The sequence below is a fragment of the Miniopterus natalensis genome, chromosome 1 (assembly GCF_054644295.1).
Source record: "Miniopterus natalensis isolate mMinNat1 chromosome 1, mMinNat1.hap1, whole genome shotgun sequence".
Classification (NCBI taxonomy): Eukaryota; Metazoa; Chordata; class Mammalia; order Chiroptera; family Miniopteridae; genus Miniopterus; species Miniopterus natalensis.
In genome coordinates this window covers 100,074,727-100,089,785 of record NC_142081.1, presented here as the reverse complement: position 1 = coordinate 100,089,785, position 15,059 = coordinate 100,074,727, and the positions used below count along the sequence as shown (strand labels likewise).

The window sequence follows — 15,059 nt, the reverse complement described above, 5'->3', positions numbered from 1 at the left end:
TGGCATTAATTCTGAACCCAAAAAAAAACTCTGGCAGGGGCCAGACAAGAAAGAAAAATCATAAACTAGTCTGATTCCTAAAGTTGAATGCAAAAATTCCAAACAAATATTAGCAAATAAAATCCAGCAATATAGGATAAGTATAATATACTCTAACCAAGTTAGGAATATCTCAGGAAAGCAAAGATAAATCTGATAATAATCAGAAAGCCAATTAATATAATCAAACATATTTAAGAAAGCCATAAACATTCAATGTTTGTTAATGTCTCTAAAGGAATCTTAGCAAACTAGGAATAGAAGGAAACTTCTTTCATTGATAAAAGGTATCTACCAAAGCCTACAGATTACTTAATGGAGAAGGGCTGAACATTTTCCTTTGAGATCAAAAACAAGACAAGGATGGCCCCTATATACTTTTATCAACATTATACTGAAGACACCAGGCAGCATAGAAAAGCAAGAAAAAATAAAAGGTATAAGGATTAGAAACAAGAGACAAAACTGTTATCTATACATGACATAATTATGTACACAAAAAAAGGAAGAATCTACAGATAATCTCTTATTAATTCTATAATTTAACAGATATAAGTTGATATTAGCTTTATATCTTTATACACCAGCAACAACAATTAGAAAATAATCTTTTAAAGATACCACTACTTACAATTGTATCATAGAACTCAAGAATAAATCTAATAAATAATGTACAAAACCTCTACTGAAAAAATCACACATTAGGAATCATTACAGAAATGGAAAGATATCCATGTTCATAGACTGAAAGAATCAATGTTGGGAAAATGTCAGCTCTCCCCAAATTAATCCGGTCAACTCAATTTCAAAAAAAATCCCCAAACTTCCTTTTTTTATGTGGGATTATTTTATTTCTGTGGGATCTGACAAAGTGATTCTAAAATATACAAATGAAAGTGCAATGGGGCAAAAACAGCCAAGACTCTCCTGAACAACAACAGAAAGTGGACAGACTTGCCTTATCAGATATCATAACTTATAAAACTTGAAGTAGATGGTGTAACTAGTACAGGAATAAACAAACAGACCAATAGAACAGAGGAACAAGTCCATAAATATGAATACTTGATATATGTGGCACTGCAGGTAAGTGAAGAAAAGATGAACTTTTACAAAATCGATGCTGGGACAATCAAGCATCCTTAAGTGGGAAAGAATGAAACTGGACTTCACACTATCCACAAGATCTATTCCAGGTAAAGATCAAATTTGTAGGGAGGGGGTTAGTTTTTTTTTTTTAATTATTATTGATTTTAGAAAGAGAGGAAGGGAGAGAGAAACGTCGATTTGTTGTTTTATCTATTTATGCATTCATTGGTTGATTCTTGTATGTACCCTTACAGGAGTTCAAACCTATAATCTTGGCATTATCGGGACAGTGCTCTAACCAACTGAACTACCCTGCCAGGACTAAAGACCAAATTTGTGAAAAGTTAAAACTTAAAAGCTCTTAGAAGATAATGTTAGAGAACATCTCTTTACCTTAGCCTAGGAAAGGCTTTCTTTAAAAAGATTAAAAAACACTACCCAACCATTAAAACTGAGAAATTCTATTGGTCAACAGGCACCATAAAGAGTGAAATCCCCAAACAGAAGATAGTTATAACCGGTATAATTGAATGACTAGTATCCAAAACACATACAGAATTTCTAAAAATCAGTAAGAAAGGCACAAACCACCTCAAAGAAAAACAAACTGGACAACCAAATTGAACAGGCAGAGCATAAGAAAAAAATCCAATGATTGTGAAAAAAAGCTCAACTTCACTAGTAATCAAAGAAATGCAAATTTAAATCAAGAGATACATACCTTCCGATTGGCAACAATTACAGAGTCTGACAATGTCAAGTACTGAGAAAGTACAGCAATGGGAACTGTCATACATTGTGTTGGTGGAAATATAAACTGAAATAATTTTGAAAAACACTTTGCCATTATCAAATTTAATACGTACATACCTTGCAACCCAGCAATTCCATTCCTAGGAATCCTAGAGAAACATCTGCATACTTGCAAACATGAAACAGGTACAAGAGCACTCACCACTGAATTTTTTGTGTAACAACAAGAAATTGAAATCAATTCAAATGTCCATCAAAAATAGAATGAGTAAACTATAATATAATCACACAATGAAATACTTTACCACGATGAAATCTAATGAACTATTATGGCTAACTACAACCTGGAATTAATTTCATGAATTATGAACTGAATTTATTTTTTTTTTAATCCTCACCCAAGGATATTTTTCCATTGCTTTTTAGAGAGAGTGGGGGAGAGAGAAATATCAGTGTGGAAGAGACACATCGACTGGATGCCTCCCGCACGCACCCCAACTGGGACCGGGAATGAGCCTGCAACCAACATAAGTGCCTTTGGCCAGAATCAAACCTGGGACCCTTCAGTCCGAAGGCCAACACTAACCATGGAGCCAAACCAGCCAGGGCCCAAACTGAATTTGTGAAATCACATAAAATATTCATGAAGTTCAAAAACAAGGAAAAGAAAATTATATTATTTCAAAACATATAACCTAGAATTTTAAATTATGAAGCAATGAAAATGATAGTCACAAAGGTGAGGACAATAGCTACCTCCACAGAAGGGGAAATATTGACAAGGGCAAGGGGAGGGTAAGGTAAGGGGAAGGCAAGTCTGGTTTGTTAGCCTGGACAACACAAATATTCATAATTTTCTTTAAATTGCACATTTTATTCACTCTCCTGTATATATGAATAAAAAGGAAAAGTAACAACTGTGTGTGATCGCTATGGTAATTTAATGCAATAAAGCAACCTATGTAAGCCTGGTAACCTAGTGTGCTTTTTTTTTTTTAAAGTTACTATAATTAAATAAATTTCCCGTATGTTCCACAAGTTGCTCGTGGTAGATGCCCAAATACTTTGTTCAATAAAAAATTTTATTCAACAAATTCTCTTCAATCGGTGGAGTAAAAGACAATTTAGATCTCAATGGGTGAGTTCCCTAACTTCCAATTTCTATTTCACAAGCCCAGAGCTTGAATTCTTTGTATTCTAACCGGTACCCTTCCCTCTCCCTTTAGCATTCCTGATCACTTACTCCTAACATTCACACTATACATCTTATATCCGCCTTACTACAGTGTAAGTAGCTGTCCATTGAACATCTGAAATCCTATATAATCTAAGAGATTTAAGGCAGAAAAGATGAAAAAGGGTAAAGTTAAGGAGAGGGGAAGGTGTGGGGGAAAAACAGTGAGGACAGAACTTGAGTTATCATTACATGAAAACAACCAGGACATTAGGTGTTTAGTTCCAATACTTCAGGGAGCCAGGAAGCATAGGGAGAAATCACCTATTGACCCTGTAACCCTGGTATATAAAAAAATTAAAGTAGATTAACATTCATTGATATCAACCGCCTAATACTTGAGGCAAAAAAGTGTACCTATGTCCCAAAATGTATCTACTTCTCCTGAAATTCTCTTATCAATAACAACATCAGAAAACACAACAAAGCCCCCTCAGACTATAATATAAGTCTCTCTGGAACAAATCAACTCATTCTCAATTGTGGAAAAAAACTTCATTTTTTAATTAATTTATTCAACATGTATTACTTACTCATAGTTCAAAAGATTAAACACAAATATACATCAGATCCAGGCTAAGTAAAATTATGGTATATCAACACAACAGAATATGATGCCTCCATAAAAAAGAATGAAAGATCTATAGCTACCAATATAGAGTGCTATCCAGAATACACTGTTAAACCTTGCTGACTGGTCACAAGTATACACGTGTTTCCGTGTCCGAACATTGATGACCAGTCACGACTTAACCCGTGTTTCCATTCTCAAATGTCGCTGACCAGTCGCAAGATAACTCATGTCTGCACTTTACTGCTGGGCACTTATTTCAGCCATCCCTAGTTTTCCTCTTCATTATGGGTTTTCTCAACTTGTCAGTCAGTATTTCCAGAGATGTGACAAGCAATACATCTAATTCTTTCCATCCACCTTTTTTATGGCAAAAGTTTTAAAAGATCATGTTTTACAAAAAATAATGAGTGGTAAAAAAATCCCACAAGGGTGTGTAAAGTATGTTCTTCTAAGGGAAAGCGTAGTGAAAGAGGATATGTATGTAAAACTTGTTTAGTACCATTGCATGTAGATACATGTTATACAATATATCACACTCAAAAAAATATTTAAAAATAAAATATAAAAAATATTTTAAAATATTAAAATATATGCAATATCTTTAGTTTTGACATATGGTAATATAAAAACATGACAAAATAAAGTACATCTAAGTTTATTCAGATGCTTTCATTTTAATATTCAAGTATGAAAAGTAGCCAACCAGCAAGGTATTAAGTGAAAAGGAAAAAAAAAGAGAGAAGAGGTACAGAATAGCATATATAGTACGTTACTTTTGGTGTATGAAAGAAGAATACATACATACATCTTATTTTAAAAAGAAAGAAAAATACTGGAATGATTGATCAGAAAATTACAAAAATGGTTACATACAGGGAAGTACAAAGGAAATGGAGTAGAAGGGATGGGGATGAAAATGAAATTTCTACTTAACACCTTTTCATTTGGTTTCTCCTTTTGAACTATATAAGAGTTTTACATATTCAAAGGGTAATATTAAATAAAAAAAACAGGGGAAGTAAACCCTAAAATGAAAAACAAATGGATCAAACTACATATCAAATTGCTTAAGTCATACTGAAAAAATGAGTAAGTAACTTTTGGATACAGAACTAACAATAAGTATATCCTTAATGGCATACATTCTAAGGATAAATAAAATGCAAAAAATATCTTAAACTTCACTGAGTAGTTTTATTTATTTTGAAAATACTTTAGGTAAACTTAGAAAATATATATATCAATGTTAATAAAACCTAAGAGTTTCAATGTAAAGGATATTAAAACTATAGTAACTTATAGGCATATATGCACAACCCAAGGACATGGACAATGGTGGGGAGAGTGACTGGGGAGGGGGAAGGAATGGGGGAAATGGGTCATTGGGGAGAAAAAGGGACATCTGTAATACTTTAAACAAAAATAAAAATTTTAAAAAAAAGATAAAGAAACCTGCAATGTTAAATTTGATTGAGAATTATCAATGTGACCTCATGCTTCCTCCCCCTCTTAACAAGGCCTAAAAACAATGACAGCCCCACAACAAGGAGCACACTTAGCATCCAGATACTGGTTTCTAAATATCATCCCATACTGAGACTGAGCTCCTTGGAGAAATTGCTGATTCCAGTCTAAAGCAGCAAGAGTCATAATGAGCCAAGATACCTTGTACCCAAAAGTAAGGAAATCACTCAAATACTAATAAAGGGTTTATGCAAAAAGAACTCAGGAGTCAGCTTGAAGGGGCTCTCAATGTCCTTATTTAAGACAATATGAGCATCAAAAAGAACAATGTAATTAATTGTAATACAACAAATAAAAATCTGAGACCATAAAAACCTCATTTGTCACCACTGTAGATGACTATTATACCAACTCCTTATTCTGAAAATGAGATGGGAAAGAATTAAGCATTTATTTATTCTGCCCTTTTTGGAGAAACTATATAGTTCAATCCCAGTTGATGAAGGTTATAAAGCTCTTGCTAATTGAAAAATGACAGCTAATAGATGTAAATAAGTTACAGAATTAGGAAAATCAACATTTTTCAACTTTTAGTTAACTGATTTGAAGAATGTTAAAATTATTAAGTAAAAAATACTGAAGAATGAAATGGTAACAAAGTATCACCCCCACAGGTTACTGTACTTGATGAGGAAAAAATATGCTTTTGCAATGCAGAGATTTAATAAAACAACCTTAAACCTTTAAAATTGAGATCACTGCCCAGCTAGTGTGGCTCAATGGTTGAGCATCAGCCTATGATCCAGGAGGTCACAGTTTGATTTTCAGTCAGGGCACATGCCGCAGTTGCAGGCATGATCCCCAGTAGGGGGGTGCAGGAGGCAGCCGATCAATGACTCTCTCACATCACTGACGTTCCTCTCTCTCTCTCTCTCTCTCCCCTCCTTTCTGAAATCAATAAAGATACATTAAAAAAAAAAAACTGAGATCACTAACAGTGACATTATATACCTCCCATAGTATGTAACATGAAATATAACATTGCCTCTAGAGTATTCTTGCCAACATTTTTTAACATGGATCTAATGAAGCCTTTAAAATGTAACTTACAGTTTACAGGACATACAGGGAACAGGGGAACAAGTTAAATGAAAACACAAACAATCAGATAACTCTTAAAACATAGGCCATTGTACAAGATCCGGCCTTTGGAGAGAAATTTCAGTATCATAGGAAAGGGGAGTGGAGAAAGAAACTTTTGCTAGACTATAAGAGACTAAAAAAATAATCAAATGCAATGCAAAATCTTGATTCAATTCTGGTTTTAAATCATTTTATGAACAATTGGGAACATTTAAATATAAAGTAAATTAAATGTTATTAGGAAATTTTGTTATTTTTTATATCTTTTTTTTTTAATATATCTTTATTGATTTCAGAGAGAGGAAAGGAGAGGGGGAGAGAGAGAAACATCAATGATGAGTCACTGATCGAGCCCACAACCTGGGCATGTGCCCTGACTGGGAATCAAACCCTGATCACCTGGATCCTAGGTCGACGCTCAACTGCTGAGCCAGGCCCGGCCGGGCATCATTTTTTTTAGGTATTGGTAATGGCACCGTGGTGATATGGAGAATACCTATTTTCATAGGCAATATATGCTTAAGTATTTGAAGGTAAATGTCACAATATTCAAAACTTTCAAAAAGGTTCATGGGGGGCTAGGTGAAAAAAGGGATTAAAAAATGGTCCAGTGAAAGTATATCACTCATACATATACACAAAAACCCATAAAGATATGGATGGGGTATTAACTTCTGAATCTAGGTGGCAAATATAGCAATATTCTTTGTTCTATTCTTTCAACTTTTCATTATTTTCTCTTTTTTATTATAAAACAGCACAGAGGCGCAGAAAGAGAATTAAAAGAAAGTAGAGTTACAAAAGCATGTAAGAAAAAAATATGACCTAAAAATCATTTATAAACACATACATAGTCACCTGAAGACCTTTCACCATTTAAATAATAATCCAGCCCTAGCCATTTGGCTCAGTGGTTAGAGCGTTGGCCTGCGGACTGAAGGGTCTGAGGTTCGATTCCAGTCAGGGGCACATATCTTGGTTGCAGGCTCAATCCCCAGGCCTATGCAGGAGGCAACCAAATAATTGTGTCTCTCTCACATAGACGTTTCTTTTTCTCTCTCTCTGTCTCTCTCCCCTATGCCCCTTCCACTCTCTCTGAACAGTAATGGAAAAAATATCCTTGGGTGAGGATTAAAAAAAACACAAAAAACAGAGATTACTCAACCCACTATCATCTGATCAATATAAGTAAACAGATTTCGAACAAATAATTATACACTACAAACAGCAATAGCACTATAATCTATCAATGATTTAAGGAATGTTTGTCTCTGGCAAACAGAACATTTTGTTGATGTCTCACACTGAATCAAAAGACATTCATTTTGTTGATATCTCACACTGAATCAAAATACATTCTAACATTCATTAATCTTATATACTAAGACATTAAGAAAAACATTTCTTTGAATTTTTTTGAATTGAAAAACGTGATTACAGTTGAAAGACAGCTAGCTAGCAGACGAAACTTGCAAGATTTACTTCTATTAGCAACAAACTTTGATTAGCCATCTATTCTAATGTCACACAATGAAATTCTTTAAATTCTTAATCTCATATTTAAACATAAGAAATAGACATATTCAAGGGGGAAAAGAAAGACTTATTGAGTATCAACTGTGTGCTTGGTGCTTTACATACAGTGTTTAACTTTAATGGTTATTTTGTGAGGTAAATATTCTCATTTGAGAAATGAACATTCTTGACCATCAGAAATGTTAAGTGGCTTGCCCACAAATGACAGCTCATAAGTAATGAGGCTGAAAATTGAATGAGATCTACTGAAAATCCAGGTTTGAAAGTCCATATGCTTTCCAAGTAATTGGCCTTAATGGTTTTAATATTTACAGACAGAAAAGCACATCTGAGGAAAAAATATACTTAAAAGAATACCCTCTTGTTCAAAGAGCTATGTAACCTTAAAGTTTAAGAAAAACCAAAACTGTAAAGTACAACATAGGGAATAGAGTCAATAATAATGCAATAACTATACATGGTGCCAGTTGGGTACTGGAAATACTGGGTGGGAATACTTTGTAAAGTGTAACTGTCTACCCACTATGCTGTACACCTGAAACCAATACAAAATAATACTGAAAGTAAACTGTAATTAAAATTTTTAAATTTAAAAAATATCAAAACAGAAAACGAAAAAGTAAACTCTAAAATTATTGCTAGTTGCAAAAAGAACAATTCTTAGCAAGCAGCTGTCTGTCTATGACATAGGACAGCTAGTCCATTCCTCACTGTACAAGTAAAATTATACTCCAGTTGCCCGTTGGATGACCCTACTGCCAAAATATGCCAGCAACATAATTCACATTAACACCCAGAGACCAACCAACATTTGGAAAATGGAAAGTGCTTTACATGTTTACTATACTCATCTCAAGCTTATTCACCAATCAAAATAAGCTATTTTCAGCAAATATTCTTTGATCTATATTATTCCCTGACACTCTAAAATATTAAATTAAAAAAATAAATAAAATATTAAACTAATAAGCAAGAAAATCTACTTAATGAACATCCCACAACTAATTATTAGAATATTAGTATTACATACTTTTGAATTTGTCTATTGCCAAAATTACCTTTCTATAACATAATGTAAATTATGTAGGTTCTTTCTATTGGATCAAAATTACAATACCTATGTCTCTTGTATGTCTAAAGATACACACAAAGTATAAAGAAAAATTTTTATATTAAAGAGTAATCCTCTTAGAACTGATTAGTGACTGGAACAGGGTATCTTGATGTGGGTGTTGGTTACAATGGTGTGTTCATTTAGTGATAATTCACTGAGCTGTACATTTATGATCTGGGTCCTTTTATGTATAATTTATAAAAAGTTCATACATTTTTTTAAATCCTCAGTCTAAAAACCTGCCTAATTATATTGAGCTCATACTAAAGAAGTTAAAGTCAGGGAAGAAAATCAAGTACTTAGGAATTTCATTAGAGAGCTATGACAGAAGTAGTAAGCATCATGTACAGGAGCACACAAGAGTGGCACCTAACAACATGGAGAGGTAAAGGAAAGCTTCCTGAAGATACAACTGAACTGAGTCTTGAAGTTCACATAGGAGTTAACCAAGCAAAGAAAGGGGGAAGTTGGAAAGACCAGACAGAACAAAGAATGCAAAGACAGGCTAGAGGACGCCTACATTCAGTAAGAGTGAACCTAAGAATTTAAGGAAGACAGCAAGGAAGGAAAGTACAGAGAATTAAGAGTCAGATCATTAAGGATCTCATATACATGCCATGCTACAGTTTAAACTTTATCCTGAAAGCAATGAAAAAGCATTGAAAGATCTTTCAACAGGAAAGGGCATGATTAGATTTGTATTTCTACTATAAATGTCAATTATGGTGCCTACCATACTTGCAACCCCATTTTGTGAGAAATTAGCCTACACACTGCCCCATGCTTTTCACCATTACAATCCTGCTCCACTCCCACATGCGCAAATAAACACACAGCCAACATTAAATGGCCAGTAGTCACATGACCAAAGTACACAGGCTTGGTAGCAGCCCATGAGGAAAAAAAAAAAAAAGCTGAGCCAAAGAGATCATTTCTTGGGAATTCAAACCAGAAAATCCTAGGGAGAAGGAAGAAGTTAACAGGAGCTCAAGCTAAAAAGATAGCAGCCAGGAGGCAAGATGCTAGCATGGAAGTGACACAGTAGTTATAAGGAGGCAGAAATTAGAAATAAATGAATGCTATAAACTGGGGGAGGAGGAGGGCAACGACACTAAGTAGACAGAAAAACTAAACCAGGAAGAAATAGAAAGAGTAGCTAAGACAAGTTAACAGTAGAGCACTAGAGTGAAATCTGTCTTTCCCTGCTTTTAGTTTTATTTATTAAGCTCCTGCTCTTCTTGAAACTAAGTAGTTTAACTTTTCCTGGGTTCCCTTGTTTCCTGGGTTTCCTTTCAATAAGCACTCCGCTACGTAAGGTAACTTGAGTCTCTTCTTTGCCTGAAAGAGCCCAACTAAAAGCATTTTAGAACACTTACTCTGGCAGCAATGCAGAGAATGAACTGGAGGGTATGGTATAACAGACAGAAGAGAGAAGGCAAGACAACCACTTAGAAAGCTTTACAAAAGCCCAACACAGCCCAGCCACTACGACTCAGTGGTTGAGCATAGACCCATGAACCAAGAGGTCACTGGTTCAATTCCCAGTCAGGGCATATGCCTGGGTTTCAGGATTGATCCCTAGTGGGGGGGCGTGCAGAAGGCAGCCGATTGATGGATGTTTCTCTCTATCCCTCTCCCTTCCTCTCCCTCTAAACTCAAGTAAAAAAAAACAAACGTTTAAAAAAAAAAAAACCCAACAGATACTTTGGGTTAAAATGAAGTAGAGACAGCAAAAATATCAATTAGGAATGATATGAAATGTCATGAGGGAGAATGTGCAGGACTTAGTGATGTTGGTACAGAGTGTAGTGGAAGATGATTCCCAGGTTCCTAAAGGCTTCATGAGGAAAGAGTGGTGCTATTCATCAAAATAGGAAATCAAAAGGAAAAATTTTGTTGCAGTTTGCCTCCTTCTTACCGTTTTTGGGGGGAAAGAGGCAGAGAAGAGTTTTATATTGTACATGTATGTTTGAAGTGCTTGTGAAATGTGAATCCAAGTGGAAATGTCCATTAGCAGTGATTTACAGGGGTCTAGAGTAGAGGCAAGAGCTCTACACAGCAACTCTAGACTTGGAAATAAATACATTAAGTTGGTGTTATGGTTTTGAAACATGAGAGAAAATCCTCTGACCAATATTTATTTTAAGTTAACATAACTAAAAATCATGCAAACTAAAAACTTCATATTCTTGGCAAACCACATTTCAAACCTCCTGCAATTCTCTGTGAGGACAGAACAAACTTCTATTAATAGTATAATCCAAATGGTTAAGAAAGATGGAGTTTATATTACTAATTTCTGAGGTTTTACTTTTTCTTAAAAAAATCTAAATTTAATGAAAAGATGCTTAAAGTAACTGATCATCAGAAAAATGCAAATTAAAACCACAATGAGATATAATCTCACACCTGTCAGAATGTCTATCATCAATAAATCAACAACCAACAAGTGTTGGTGAGGATGTGGAGAAAAGGGAACCCTTGTGCACTGTTAGTGGGAATGCAGATTGGTGCAGCCAATATCGAAAACAGTATAGAGGTTCCTCAAAAAATGTAAAATGGAACTGCCTTATGACCCAGCAGGTCCACTTCTAGGTATATATATGCAAAGAAATCCAAAACACAAATTCGAAAAGATATATGCACCCTTATGTTCACTGAAGCATTACCAACAACAGCCAAGATATGGAAGCAACCCAAGTGTCCATCAACAGATGAGTGAATAAATAAGTGGTGGTACATTTACACATGGAATATTATTCGGCCACAAAAAAGACTGAAATCTTACCATTTGTGACAGCATGGATAGATCTATAGGATATTATACTAAGTGAAATAAGTCAGACAGAGAAAGACAAACACCATATGATTTCACTTATATGTGGAATCTAAAGAACAAAGTAAATGAACAAACAGAATGAAAACAGACTCATAAATACAGAAAATAAACTGATGGTTGCCAGAGGGAGGTTGGGAAGATGGGTGAAAAGGGTGAAGGAATTAAGAAGTACAAATAGGTAGTTACAAAATAGTCAAGGAGATAGATATGAAATACACCATAGGAAATAGAGTCAATAATATGGTAATAACTATTTACAGTGCCAGGTGGGTACTAGACTCATAGGGCAGGGGGTGAGGGGGGGTCACATTGTAAATTATATGACTGTCTAACCACTATGCTGAACACCTGAAACTAAAATAATATTGAATGCCAACTATAATTGAAAAATAAAATTTTAAAAACAAATGCAATGTTAAAAAAAATCTACTTAAAAGATAAATTTTTAAATTAAGACCCCAAAAAATCTAAGTTTACTCAATTTCCCTCATGAACTGTATACCACTAATGATAAATAAGGGGGGTGGGAAACACTAAAACTCACGTTAGACAGGGAACCTCACTATTGAGTCTTAAACTATAACAAGATTTCTTAAAGACTTAATCACATAATTTACTAGTTCAGACATTCAACTTTTTTACCTGTACTGTAAATGTTGGGTTTCTGTCTTACAATCTTTTCTTCTCATCTATACCCTTTTCCCTCAAGATCTATTACTATGAACTCAGAGCTTGATAATGAGCTTAAGCCACAAATCCAGCTGCCTACTAGTCATCTACATCTGACAGAAGTATAATCACCAAACTCAACCTGTCACAATTAAATTCATCTTTCTTGACAAAAATAAAAATTCTACTCTTTCCTCATATGAGTCCCCACATCTCAGTGAAAGGTACAAACTAAAACCTAGATCTTATCTTCTATGAACCCTAATCCCAAATCCATTGAAATCACCAAGTCCTGTCTACTCCCAATACCCAAACCTAGACCCACTATCATTTGCCTGGATTACCCTCCTAATATTCCTGCCTTTAGTCTTGGTCTGCCCTTTCACACATTGTATGCGGGAAACGTATTTATACATTTTACGTTGAGTGGTAGTAGAGCGTGCGATAAAAACTACCCGCAAACAATTTAATCTATCCTCCTCACTGAAGCCAGAGTGAACTTTTTTTAAAAAAATGTTTTACTGATTTCAGAGAAAGGAAGACAGAGGGAGAGGGAGAGAGAGAAACATCAATGATGAGAGTCACCGATCGAGCCCAAAACTTGGGCATGTGCCCTGACCAGATTAAACCATTATCTCCTGGTTCATAGGTAGATGCTCAACCACCAAACCATGCTGAGACACACTGGCCAGGACAGAGTGAACTTTTAAAAATGCAAATCTGATTATTTCAGACCCCTACTTTAAATCCTTCAATAACTTATTTGATAAATATAATCACCATTAAAGCTAGTCACTCCATGGAAGTTCAGCAGATCAATGAAATTTACTTTTAGTTATCTTTTTTGGTAGGTTCAGCACAAAAGAATCATTAGGAAATTTTTTCCAATCCTGAAATATCCTTAATACATACATATAACAGCTGATATATTTAAAAGAAAAGCATGCAGCACTGTTTGTAAAAACAAAGGCTGAAAATACCTCAAGACCACCAAAATGGAACACTAATCCAGCTAGTAAATGAGGCACTACCATATATACTGTTGTTGAAGGATCTCTAGAATCTATTATTAAGTGGAGATAAAAAGCTATAAACAAAGTCTGCAGTACGCTTTAGTGTTTTAAGAATATAAATGTATATGCTAGAAATATCACAGGAAGGGCGCACACCAATATGGAATTAGTGGTTGCCTCTAAAGAGTGAAAATGGGTGGTTGGAGGATAAAGAGAAACTTTTTACTACATATTCTTTTAACCCCTTTGACTTTTATATTATGTCTAATTATTACCTATAATTTTAAATATGATTATCCCTCTCCTCAGTTCTACACAAAATAAAAATTTAAATATACTGACTACAAAATCCTCTCTACACTTCATCCCTAAAACGTTAAAATTATGCACTGATCATTTAGTGTAATATTACATTTCTTTCTTGACAGCTCAGGAGTTCAACTTCAACAAACAATATTTTTATTCAATATTTTACTATTGCTGAGAAGCTGTTAGTAATGACACCAGTAACATTGCACGGTAATTGTACTTGCGCCTTGCAAAAGCAAGACAGCAAGCAGCACTAGATAGCAGAAATTTATTAAATTGAATCAAATCTTTAGGGATTAAAGAAAGCTACAAATCTTACTTCTCCTGCAAATTCAAAAAGAGCACATCAAAAGAAAAGTTTCCAGTATTCTTCAAAACCAGTGCAAAAGGTCTGTAAAATCTGCAAGATGAAGCAAATGATACTACATGGAAACACAGTTATATCCAATTAGTGGAATGTGACTTAATCTTCACGGAGGTCCCAAAAATATCAGGCCTGTGGACTGTTCACATGTTCTACAGAAGACACAAGATGAGAAGCAAGTTGTGTGACCTTCTAACAGCACACACCCCCTGCCCTGAGCTTTCATACTCTTCCCTCTCCCTCCCTTCCATAGCCACCAGACTAACCCCTTCAAACATGGGTGTCAGTCCCCTTAAGCCCAACTGGGGAGAATATACTAGACTAAGCAAATATACCTTTAGCATTTCATGGCTAAGTCCTTTCAACCAAAGAAAGGATCACGACCAGGAAAAAAGATAAGGTCTGCCTAAGGAGAAGTCTGTGGGAGAGGGGTGGGGAAAGAGGGGTTGCCTAAATAAAGAGTGGCTGACACCAGATCTACTGGGAGGGAAGAGCATCACGAAACAGACTATCTAAAAGCCCAGTAGGGTAGGGAACGAGCTAGTCGGCTTAGCTGTGAGCGACCTGAGAGGGGGAGGTCCGCTCGGAAGGGGGGTGGGCAGCGATGAATCTGCCTAAGAGTTGGGGGTTGCAGTGGATTAGGGAGCGGCCGTGACTGGGTCTCAGAGGAACTGTGATCCCGTAAGCTCACGGCAGGCTGCAACGGAGTCTGGAGGCTCCATTAAGAGTCCTAAGAGTCCGAGGAGGATTCTAACGGGGCGTACTGTCGGTTGGGGGACTCGTGACAGAACCGCAGGGGCGGCTAGGGGCGGGAATGCTGTCTGGCCAAAGGAGATACGATGGATGGGGTCTACTGGGGACCCGGGGCAGTGATCCTGAGTCAGGGAGGCTCCAGGGCAGACCCGCTAGTGGGGCGTCT

At 35.6% G+C, this 15,059-nt stretch overlaps 1 protein-coding gene across 4 annotated transcripts in view; it reads right to left on the bottom strand.

Annotated features, from left to right (window-relative positions):
* Positions 1 to 15,059, bottom strand: part of MYO9A (myosin IXA) — a 272,449-nt gene that overhangs the window by 257,044 nt on the left and 346 nt on the right. The gene's annotated exons all lie outside the window — the stretch shown is intronic.